Genomic DNA, 10272 nt, shown 5'->3' on the forward strand with positions numbered 1-10272 from the left:
TGCAGGGCTCACATCTCGGCAGCCCCTTCTATGAAGGTCCCTTGGACCGGCTGCCTCCTTGAACACGTGGAGACAGAGGCACAGAGTGACTTGCCATAAACCACACAGCTAGGGAGAGGCAAACCGAGGTAAAAGACAGAAAACCGATCCCAGAGTTAGAAACTTGGATTCTTGGGCCCCCGTCATGGTTTCTTGAAAAACTTCTTTTCCTTTCACAGAAGCAGCTCTGCCCAATGGACACTCTCCATCTAGATCTGGCCCATCCGCTGTGGTTCTCACGATCCAGGTTGCTGGTGAGACACTGTCTCGCAAGACCTTCATGGGACAGAAGGGCTCAGCACCTTTCCCAAAATCACTCGTTGATGCAGCAGACATTTCTTGGGCCCCTAGCATGGGCCAGGCAATGAATAGATGAAGAGGAGCTGGTCGCAGCCTGCCTTATAGGTGAGCATGGTTCATGGGGAGCGTGGAAGTGTGAACATGTTGTTACCAGGCAGTTGGTTATTCCATCATGATAAAGGGATGTGCTGAGGGCGTGGAGGGAAGGGATACTAATAATGGGAGCCAGCATTTATTGAGCACTTACGGTATGCCGGCTCTGACTAAGCACTTTGCAGACATCATCCTTAATCCTTGCAACTGACCCGGGAAGGGAGCACTGCTATTGTCCTTGCTTTGCAGAGGGGGAGAATCTAGTGTCAGAGTTTAAGCAACGTGACCAAGGTCTCTTGCTAATTAGGATGGAAGCAGAGATGCAACTCCAGTCCATGAAACTTCAGAGCTTGTATTTTAGTTGCTACATCCCACTGGCTCCAAGAAGGATGAGGCCAGAGGGTGCCTGCGTCCCCTCATGGGTTGCTGGTGCTTATAGGCTGCAGGGAATGCCAGTCCCAGCCCCTCCCATTGTGTCACACACCCCCGACTTCAGCCCTGCCAAAGGTGTGACTGTCTGGTGTCTGGCCCATTGGCCCCCAGCAGCCCTCCTGGACAGAGGCCTGGTGGCAAGAGGGTTCAAGAGACAACCAGTTTTCAGCTGTCCCCACACCATTAAGGTCCTCTGAGCACCAGCTGCCCAACTCCATCACTCCAGCACCCCTTAGAGCCTGGAGCCTCCCAGGGCATGAGTACAGACCTTCCAGTTCCTGCTGGCCTTGGAAAGGGCCAGGGTTGGGGCCTAGCCCAGAGCTAGGAAGGATGCCCAACTCAGAAAGGGCCCTGATGGCTGGGGTGAGGGAATGGGGGTACACACACTCCCAGAAAGTCAGGAAAAGAGAAGGCTTAGAGATAACTCGCAAGTCCCAGGGGCTTCGCATTTAAAGCAGATGACATAGTAGACAGTCAGGACAAAGCAGGCAGGTGTCAAAGCCTACCTGCTCATCTCTTCCCCTCCAGAAGACCCTGTAACCCAGGTGCAGGAGCCTGAGGTTGCATAGATCCTCTCAGAAAGTCACCAGTCTGTCTGTCACCAATAAGAAGGCCCAGAGAGGGCAAGCAATTGGCCCAAGGCCACACAGCCCATGTTCTTTCCCCTACAACGAGGGAGAGAGGAAGTGGCACTGGGGGTGGAGGGGAAGAAACGATGGTCACAAGTGGGGCAAGCCACACCAGTAGTGGACAGAGCATGGGGACAGCGACAGGCCCCACCCGAGGCTACCACTTACCAGCTGGTGGATGCTTCACCACTCTGGGCCTTTACAATGCATGCCCCTTGACACCTCCCAGGTGTCTCTACAGGGTGGCTATGCTTATCTCCCAATCTGCTGATATTTATAAAGCACCACCAGGCACTCAGCACATATTAGTCCCCATCCTGATCCCTCATGATCTGCCTCCTCCAGAAAGCCCTCCCAGATGGCTCTGGCTCCCAGGGAATGTGCTGTTCTCTAAGCAGCCCCCACAGGCTCCTGTGCTGGGAAACCACCTGTTTCAACTCTGTTCCCCTTGTCACTCTGGTAAGTAAGACTGCACATTCCAAAAGGACAGGGACAGGGACCTTCTAGGCCTTTGGCTCAGGGGGATCAGGAAGCTGATATAAGTGAAAAACATCTAGAATTTACAGTGGTATGAGAGTTCTCAGCCACCCATCCCACAGCTGGCCAGTAGCCCCCACATTCCCCTCCCTGGGAAGAGGATTTTGCCACCCCTCGCAGAGCTCTTTGTCTGGCCCCCATTGCCCTGACTGGGGCACCTAGCGTCATCTGACAGGGGAGCTCCTGCTTCTTCACACCCCAGCCTGGGCCTGTGGCTCAGTGAAGCCAGAGGAGCCCCCAGAGAGGACAGCATGGGAGGAGAATGGGAGTGCAGGGGACAAAGACATACAGAGAAATGAACGGAGACAGAAAGAAGCAGACTGAAAAACAGAGAGACAGAGACAGAGAAAGCCCAAAACAGGGATGAAAGAGAGAGAGAGAGAGCCCAGGAAAGGAAGAGAGATGCAGAGAAAGGCAGAGACAGTGAGGTGCAAACAGAGACTGAGACAACCAGAGACTGAGATGGAGAGGGACAAACTGAAGGACAGAGGGAGGAACAGAACGAAGAGAGACAGAGACACTGCAAGGGAGAGCAGGAGACAGCTCCCAGACAGGCAGAACAGAGCCCAGGAGCCCCGAGGCCCCAGAGCCCATGTGCTCCCTCTCCACTTTCCACATCCCTGGGGGCTCCCCCTTCCCAAGCCTGCTGATCCCGGCACTCAGGCAGGGCTGGGGGAGACAGGTAATGATCACTGAACTTGTGCATGGGCTGGGTGCTGCGGCCACACCCCCTTGACACCTCCCAGGTGGATGGCTGTACTTATCCCTAATGTGCAGATGAAGAAACTGAGGCTGGGAGCCATTGGGTAACTCAGCCAATGACACTGAATGTTAGGGTGCAGGCAGGAAGCTCATGGATAAGGAGTGTAAGGCCCAGAGAGGTGTGGTGCCTGGCTCTGGGTCACACAGCAGCCAGCTGCAGAGCCTGGGGCTGGAAGCCGCTTCCCCTGGCACCTTGCCTGGCTCATAAGAAAACAAAGCGAATCTCATTAAGTCTTTGGTAATGAGGCTCCAGGTCTTATCAGATGGGCGGTGGAGAACACTCTAGAAACTGTCAATGCCCCCCTCCACATTCTCCATGCCCACCTCCTGCCTCCTGCTCTCTTTTCTGGGAAGAACACCACTGGGACCACCCAAACTCGCCCTCTCTTCTAGGAACCAGTCCCCTGCCGGTGGCATCTCCATCTCCCCACCCCCTGCTCTCCAGCCTGGATGCCCATATAGAACCAACGAGCAGCAGGGTGGCCATTTGTACACTCCCCACAGTGACATCAGCGAAGCATGTCCTCAGGCTCCCCCCAAAAGTCCTAGGCCCCCTGGAGAAAAGGAGGGAGGGCCAGCACGCTGACTCACATTGAGTGGCAGCTCTTGGCACATGCCTTCGCTCGCCGTGGCCTCTGGCATCCCACAAGGAAGGGACAGTTGAGCAAAGCGTGGCTCGGAGAGGAAGAGAGTCCCACAGGTCATCCAGGACAGCCACCCGACCCTGAGCTCATGCTCCTGCCATTACCCAGGACCCCCAGACTATTTTCCCATATGTCCCGGTCCCATCCCTGTCCTGAGCCAAAGTGTGGGCTGCCTCACCCTGCAGCCCTTCCTCCTCCACACTTACGCCCTGTGTCCTGGGATACAGCAGGCCGGGAAGAGGGGGACACTTCCTGGCTGTGGGACAAGACAAGACAAAGATCCTTTTTGGCCGTGGTGGTCCAGTCTAGGCCACAGTTTTCCTGTCTGCATCATTTGGGTGGAGGGCATAGTGTGATAGCTCTGAGGGTCCTTAAGCTTACCTCTCCTGAACTTCACCTCGCCTGCATGCCCTCTGGGGCCTGAGGTCCTCATTTCCACCCTCCAAGGTGGCCCTGGTGCCTCGTAGGCTGATTCCGGGTTTCCAGAGCCTTCAGGAGACAGCACTTCTGGCTCCTGGGGGTCAGGGAGCATCTAGGCATGGACGCTGTGATCTGCCTGGCCTCCTGCCCCAGCCTTCTGACCTAGGGAGGGAGGAGGTTGGGAACAAGAATACAGGGAGTCTGCCTGAGGCTGTTCAGGGCTGCACCACACACCCTCACATGTGTCCCCAACCTTGCATGCTGCTGCTGGGGTGGGACGCAGCCTATGTCATCTCAGAGCTCCCAATCTAGGGCTGGCAGAGTCTGATGCAGACACAGAGATTACAAGACAGCTCTTCCCAGATAAGCATGTTGCCCAAAAGACCACCAGGATAGCTAAATAGCAGAAAGGAGCTTTACTAGTGGTATGAGTTTGCAAACCAGGAAGAGACAGTCTCTGGCGTGTTCTGGACGTGCTCTCTCTTGGGAGAGGAAAAGGGCAGGTTGGGTTTTGTGCCTCATGGAGCCCATATGACGCAATAGAGTCATACATATTCAGCAGGTTTGCGGGAAAGGCTATCCATATTTATGAAGGGAGGGGAGCGTATGCACACAGGCACACGTAGTGTAATGCACACCCCACTTTCACACACGTAGTGTAAAGCAGACCCCACTTTCACTTTGGGCTAGGGTTCTAGTACTAAAATGAGGTGGAATTTGGTTCTTTATAGCAAAAGGTGCAGGACACAAAGACAGCTTGTTTGCAGACTCTATAAGCTGCTGAAATGGCTTAAGGTCTGCAGTTGCGTATCAGAAGAGAATGTTTGAGGCCAGGCGCAGTGGCTCATGCCTGTAATCCCAGCACTTTGGAGGCCAAGGCACGTGGATTGCTTGAGCCCAGGAGTTCGAGACCAGACTGAATAACATGGTGAAACCCTGTCTCTACAAGAGATAAAAAAAAATTAGCCAGGCATGGTGGTGCATGCCTAATCCCAGCTACTCGGGAGGCTGAGGTGGAGGTATCACATGAGCCTGGAAGGTCGAGGATGCAGTGAGCCATGTTCACGCCACTGCACAGCAGCCCTGGGAAGCAGAGTGAGACTCTGTCTCAAGAAGAAGAAGAAGAAGAAGAAGAAGGAGAAGGAAGAGGGACAAGAAGAAGAAGAAGAGGAAGAGGAAGAGGAGGAAGAGGAAGAAGAAGAAGAAGAAGAAGAAGAAGAAGAAGAAGAAGAAGAAGAAGAAGAAGAAGAAGGAGAAGGAGAAGAAGAAGGAGAAGAAGGAGAAGAAGAAGGAGAAGAAGAAGGAGAAGAAGGAGAAGAAGGAGAAGAAGAAGGAGAAGAAGAAGGAGAAGAAGAAGGAGAAGAAGGAGAAGAAGAAGGAGAAGAAGGAGAAGAAGAAGGAGAAGAAGAAGGAGAAGAAGGAGAAGAAGAAGGAGAAGGAAGAGGGACAAGAAGAAGAAGAGGAAGAGGAAGAAGAAGAAGAAGAAGAAGAGGAAGAGGAAGAAGAAGAAGAAGAAATGTTTGTCAGGCAGTTCCTCCATCCAGTCAGAGCTGTAGTGGTCTTGGTTGTAAATCCAAGTCATGAAGGATGTGACGATTTGCCTGACAGTTCCTATTATTAAGAGTTTAACAAGGGTGTGGTAATTTTTTTTTTTTTTTTTCCCGAGACGGAGTCTCACACTGTCGCCCAGGCTCCAGTGCAGTGGCCCGATCTCGGCTCACTGCAAGCTCCACCTCCTGGGTTCATGCCATTCTCCTGCCTCAGCCTCCTGAGTAGCTGGGACTACAGGCGCCCACCACAACACCCGGCTAATTTTTTTTGTATTTTTAGTAGAGACGGGGTTTCACCATGTTAGCCAGGATGGTCCCGATCTCCTGACCTCGTGATCAGCCCGCCTCGGCCTCCCAAAGTGCTGGGATTACAGGCATGAGCCACCACGCCCAGCTGGGTGTGGTTATTTTTGAGATGGAGTCTCACTCACTCTGTTGCCCAGGCTGGAGTGCAGTGGCACAATCTTGGCTCACTGCAAACTCCAGCTCCCAGTTTCAAGTGATTCTCCTGCCTCAGCCTCCCGAGTAGCTGGGATGACAGGCACGCACCACCACCACCCAGCTAATTTTTATATTTTTAGTAAAGACGGGCTGGGCTGGTCTCAAACTCCTGACCTCAAGTGATCTACCCACCTTGATCTCCCAAAGTGCTGGGATTACAGGCATGAGCCACCGCGCCCAGCCAGGTGTGGTTATTCTTGCAGTGGTGGAAATTTAGAGAGTTGCCATGCCAACCAGGCCTTGAACCTTCTGCCTGTAGGTAACTTTTGTTTCCTTAACCTTGGAGTCCATCTTAGTTGATAAAGGGGCATCTATTTTGGTGTCTCAGATGATGAACATAGAGAGGCCCCCCCAGGACCATGGGATCTGGGTCCATCCGGGGTCGGGAGCCTTCCTGGGAGGTGACAGTGTAGCAGCAGCCTGAGGAAGGGACTGGGTGTCAGGCCCCTCTGTCCAGCACACCCCTTGCTTCCCTGTGGTCACTCGGCTCCCCAAGGCCAGGCCCCACCGCCTACCTGCTCCCAGGTGTTCACAGTGCCTTCTTCCTAGATAAGCTACAGAGAATGTCAGAGCTGTTGGGCCCTTAATGACACATGGGCCACAAGAGCAGAGAACTGAGAAAGAAGCTGGGTGGTACTGGGTGAGCTAGGAACAGGCCCCAGGCTAGAATGCAGGGCTCATGCCCTGCCCGGCGCCCTGTGCACTGCCCTTTTGTGCCTGTTTTCAGACTCCAGGACACGATGCCCCCCGAGCCTGCCAAGGTGCCCCCCATCATTCAGGCACTGATTGGCCATGGGCTTCTTCCATGTCCTGGGCCCGGCTTTCATGCCTGCCCACCGCCTGTGGCCTCAGCATGGCCACTTCACTCCAATGTGTTGGCCTCTGTCCCCATGCCACTCACAGCCCCCTGAGTCCCCATCAGGGCTGGCAGCCTGAGGGGTGGGAGGGGAAGTCTGGCTGTGCCTGACATGACAAGTTTTCCCAGGAGAGGTGAAGATTTCTAAACTGGACCCAGCTTTCCAGAGCATTCGCCAGCCTGGCCCCACCCCCACTCCCGACCAAAGCCTCCGCCCTCCTGGCTGGGTCTGACTTACCCACACTGAGCACCAGGAACTGGATTCCAGGGCCAAGAATTTGACCACATCCTGGTGGGTCCAGCCTAACATTCCCCAAAACAGGGTGGAAGCCAAGGGAGGGATCAGCAGATGAGCACACATTCAGCTGATGGAGTCAAGGAATCTTCTAAAAGCAGTACTCACTGCAAAGGATTTAAAAACCCAGCCCAGAAAATAAGCATAGGGAAACCCTTGCTTTTCACCTTACCTGGGTTCTGAAGAAATCTTAAGAAAACTTTTGTAAGTAAATCAAAAGTGACTTTGGTGAGGGGAGCTGACCCCTTAACAGCCATCTTTATTTCGTGCTCATTCTAAATGTCTGTCTCCTCCATCACGGTCAAGCTGTCTTCAAGAATGAGGGCCACATCATACTCATTCTGATAACCCAGCACCCAGCACAGGGCCTGGCCCATTCATTATTGGTGCTCTTGGAATGAGTTGATGACTAAGCGACTTAAATTTGCTAATAGAGGAGGTAACTCACAATCCTTACATCTGACAAAGAGCTCGCATCCAGAATTTATAAGAACACCTACAAATAAATATGAAAAAGGCAGACCTCCTGATTTTTTTAACGAGCAAAAAAAATTCGCCGGGCGTGGTGGCTCACGTCTGTAATCTCAGCACTTTGGGAGGCCAAGGTGGGTGGATAACCTGAAGTCAGGAGCTCAAGACTAGCCTGGCCAACATGGCAAAACCCTATCTCTACTAAAAATAAAACAATTAGCCGGGTGTGGTGGTGCACGCCTATAGTCCCAGCTACTCAGCAGGCTGAGGCAGAAGAATCGCTTGAACCCGGGAGGCAGAGGTTGCAGTGAGTCAAGATCGCGCCACTGCATCCCAGCCTAGGTGAGAAAGTGAGACTCTATTCCCCCAAAAAAGAAAAAAAAAATTGAACAGGCACTTCACTTAAAAACATAAAAGATACCAAGAGGCCAATAAACAGAGGAAAAGATGCTCAACTTCTTTAGTCACCAGGGAAATGCAAATGAAAACAAAAAGAAGACTCCACCACCAGGATAGCCAAAGTTAAAAAGCCTCACAATACCAAGTGTTGGTGATGTGGATGTGGAACAAATAGAACTCTCAGACACTCTCTGTGAGAATGGAAATTGGTAGGATCACATTGGAAAACTGTTGGCAGTATCTATTAGACTTGGAGCACAACACATACTTTCCCTGTGATATGTGTCCCCACCCAAATCTCATATCAAATTGTAATCCCCACGTGTCAAGGGAAGAACCTGGAGGGAGGTGACTGGATCATGGGGGTGGTTTCCCCCATGCTGTTCTCGTGATAGTGAGGGAGTTCTCATGAGATCTGATGGTTTAAAAGTGGCAGTTTCCCCTGTGCTCTCTCTCTCCTGCTGACTTGTGAAGAAGGTGCTGACTTCTTCTTCCACCATGATTGCAAGTTTCTTGAGACCTCCACAGCCATGCAGAACTGTGAGTCAATTAAATCTCTTTCCTTCATAAATTACTCAGTCTCAAGTAGTTCTTTATAGCAATGCAAAAGCAGACTAATACACCTATGACCCAGCAATTCCACTACTAGACACTGTAGAAGAATGAGACCATTTCCCACCAAAAGATATGTACAAGGACATTCATAGCAACTTTACTTTCAATAACCACAAATTGGAAATAACCCACATGTCCATCAATAGAGAGAGGGATACATACATTGTAGTATCTTCATTAAATGAAATACTATACAACAATGAAAAAGAACATATCACAGTTCCGTGTGACAACAAGAATAAACCTCACAGACATATTGATGTGCAAGAGAATCCAGACACAAAAGACTAAATACTGCGTGATTCCATTTATATGAAGTTCAAGAACAGGCAAAGCTAACCTATGGTGATAGAGATCAGAAAAGTAATTACATTTAGAGGAGGCAGCATTGACTAGCAGCAGGCATGAAGAAGCCTTCTAGGGTGTTGGAAATGTTCTGTATCTTGATCTGAGTGGTGATTACACTGCTGTAATTATATGTAAACATACATTGGGCTATACACTTAAAATTTATGTACTTTATGTATAGGAACTTCAATAAGCAATTAAACATTTTTTTCCGTACAGTGAAAACACGCCCAAACCAGGATAGAAACCAGAAAAGCCATTGTCAGGTAACCACATGTACAACTGGTGGGGTTTAGAGTCAAAAACCTTCCAGAAACAGCATTCACTACAAGATTTTTATTTTATTTTATGTTTTATTTTATTTATGAGATAAGGTGTGGCTCTATTGCCTAGGTTGGAGCTCAGTGGTACGATCTCGGCTCACTGCAACCTCTACCTCCTAGGCTCAAGCCATCCTTCCAACCTCAGCCTCCCGAGTAGCTGGGACTACAGATGTGCACTACCACACCTGGCTAATTTTTGTATTTTTAGTAGAGACAGGATTTCTGTATGTTGCCCGGGCTGGTCTTGAACTCATGAGCTCAAGTTATCTACCTACCTCAGCCTCCCAAAGTGCTGTGATTACAGGCGTGAGCCACCAGGCGAGGCCTGCTACAAGATATGTAAAAGCCCAAATTTTAATTTACAGATAAAGCCAACCCATCGTCTTAATTTACCAGGCAGGAGGTTGTGATCTGGGGTCAATTTGAGCTTCTCAGGCTGTGATCTAGATCCACAAAGCCCCTGAGAAAACCTGGCCCAGCTCCCTGCAGCAGCATCAATTTACCCAACAATTTGAGAGAAAAAAGAAGTATTTGAAAATGTTAAGACAAATCTGGCCGGGTCATGGCAGGGCCCCTGCTGGTCCATAAGGCACCTTTGTGCAAAGTGAGAAAAAGCATGCCCCTTCTTTTTGATAGATGCAGCCCCACTCAGGCACAAAGCTTGGCAAGAGGCGCTCGGATGGGAAGTCAGCCCCAACTCCTCCTCTGTATGCAGTGAACAACCTGCCCAAGCATTCGCAGCAGCCCTGTGTTGCGGAGTGGAACTCAATTCACACGTGCACAGATATTAAGCAGGAAGCTTCAAGGAGATTCTCTGCTTGCAGCCAGCCTGTGCAGCTGCAACCTCTGGTTGCATGAATCTCCTTGTGCCTTTACTGAGGTGTCAGTTTTGAAAAGTCTCATGTAAAGCGACCCTTTACATGAGGCTTTCAGAGGAATGGGCTTGCAAAGCCAGAGGAGAATAATAAAAGGCAAGGAGGAGGAATGATGCCGGAAGAAAGGATGGGGGTGGTTAGGAAGGCTCCCAGACAGGCCCCTGCCCTGCCCCCTGGGTTATC

General features: G+C 51.0%; 1 long non-coding RNA gene across 1 annotated transcript; it reads right to left on the reverse strand.

The window, feature by feature from the left end:
• Window positions 1–587: 587 nt before the first annotated feature.
• On the reverse strand, window positions 588–7402 carry LOC130540782 (uncharacterized). The gene is made up of 4 exons (XR_008954779.2): window positions 7231–7402; window positions 3818–4018; window positions 1371–1529; window positions 588–673 (listed from the first exon to the last, which is right to left on the reverse strand). It is a non-coding gene; the product is annotated as an uncharacterized LOC130540782 (long non-coding RNA).
• Between the last annotated feature and the right edge of the window lie 2870 nt (window positions 7403–10272).

The sequence above is a fragment of the Pan paniscus genome, chromosome 1 (genome assembly GCF_029289425.2).
Source record: "Pan paniscus chromosome 1, NHGRI_mPanPan1-v2.0_pri, whole genome shotgun sequence".
Taxonomy (NCBI): domain Eukaryota; kingdom Metazoa; phylum Chordata; class Mammalia; order Primates; family Hominidae; genus Pan; species Pan paniscus.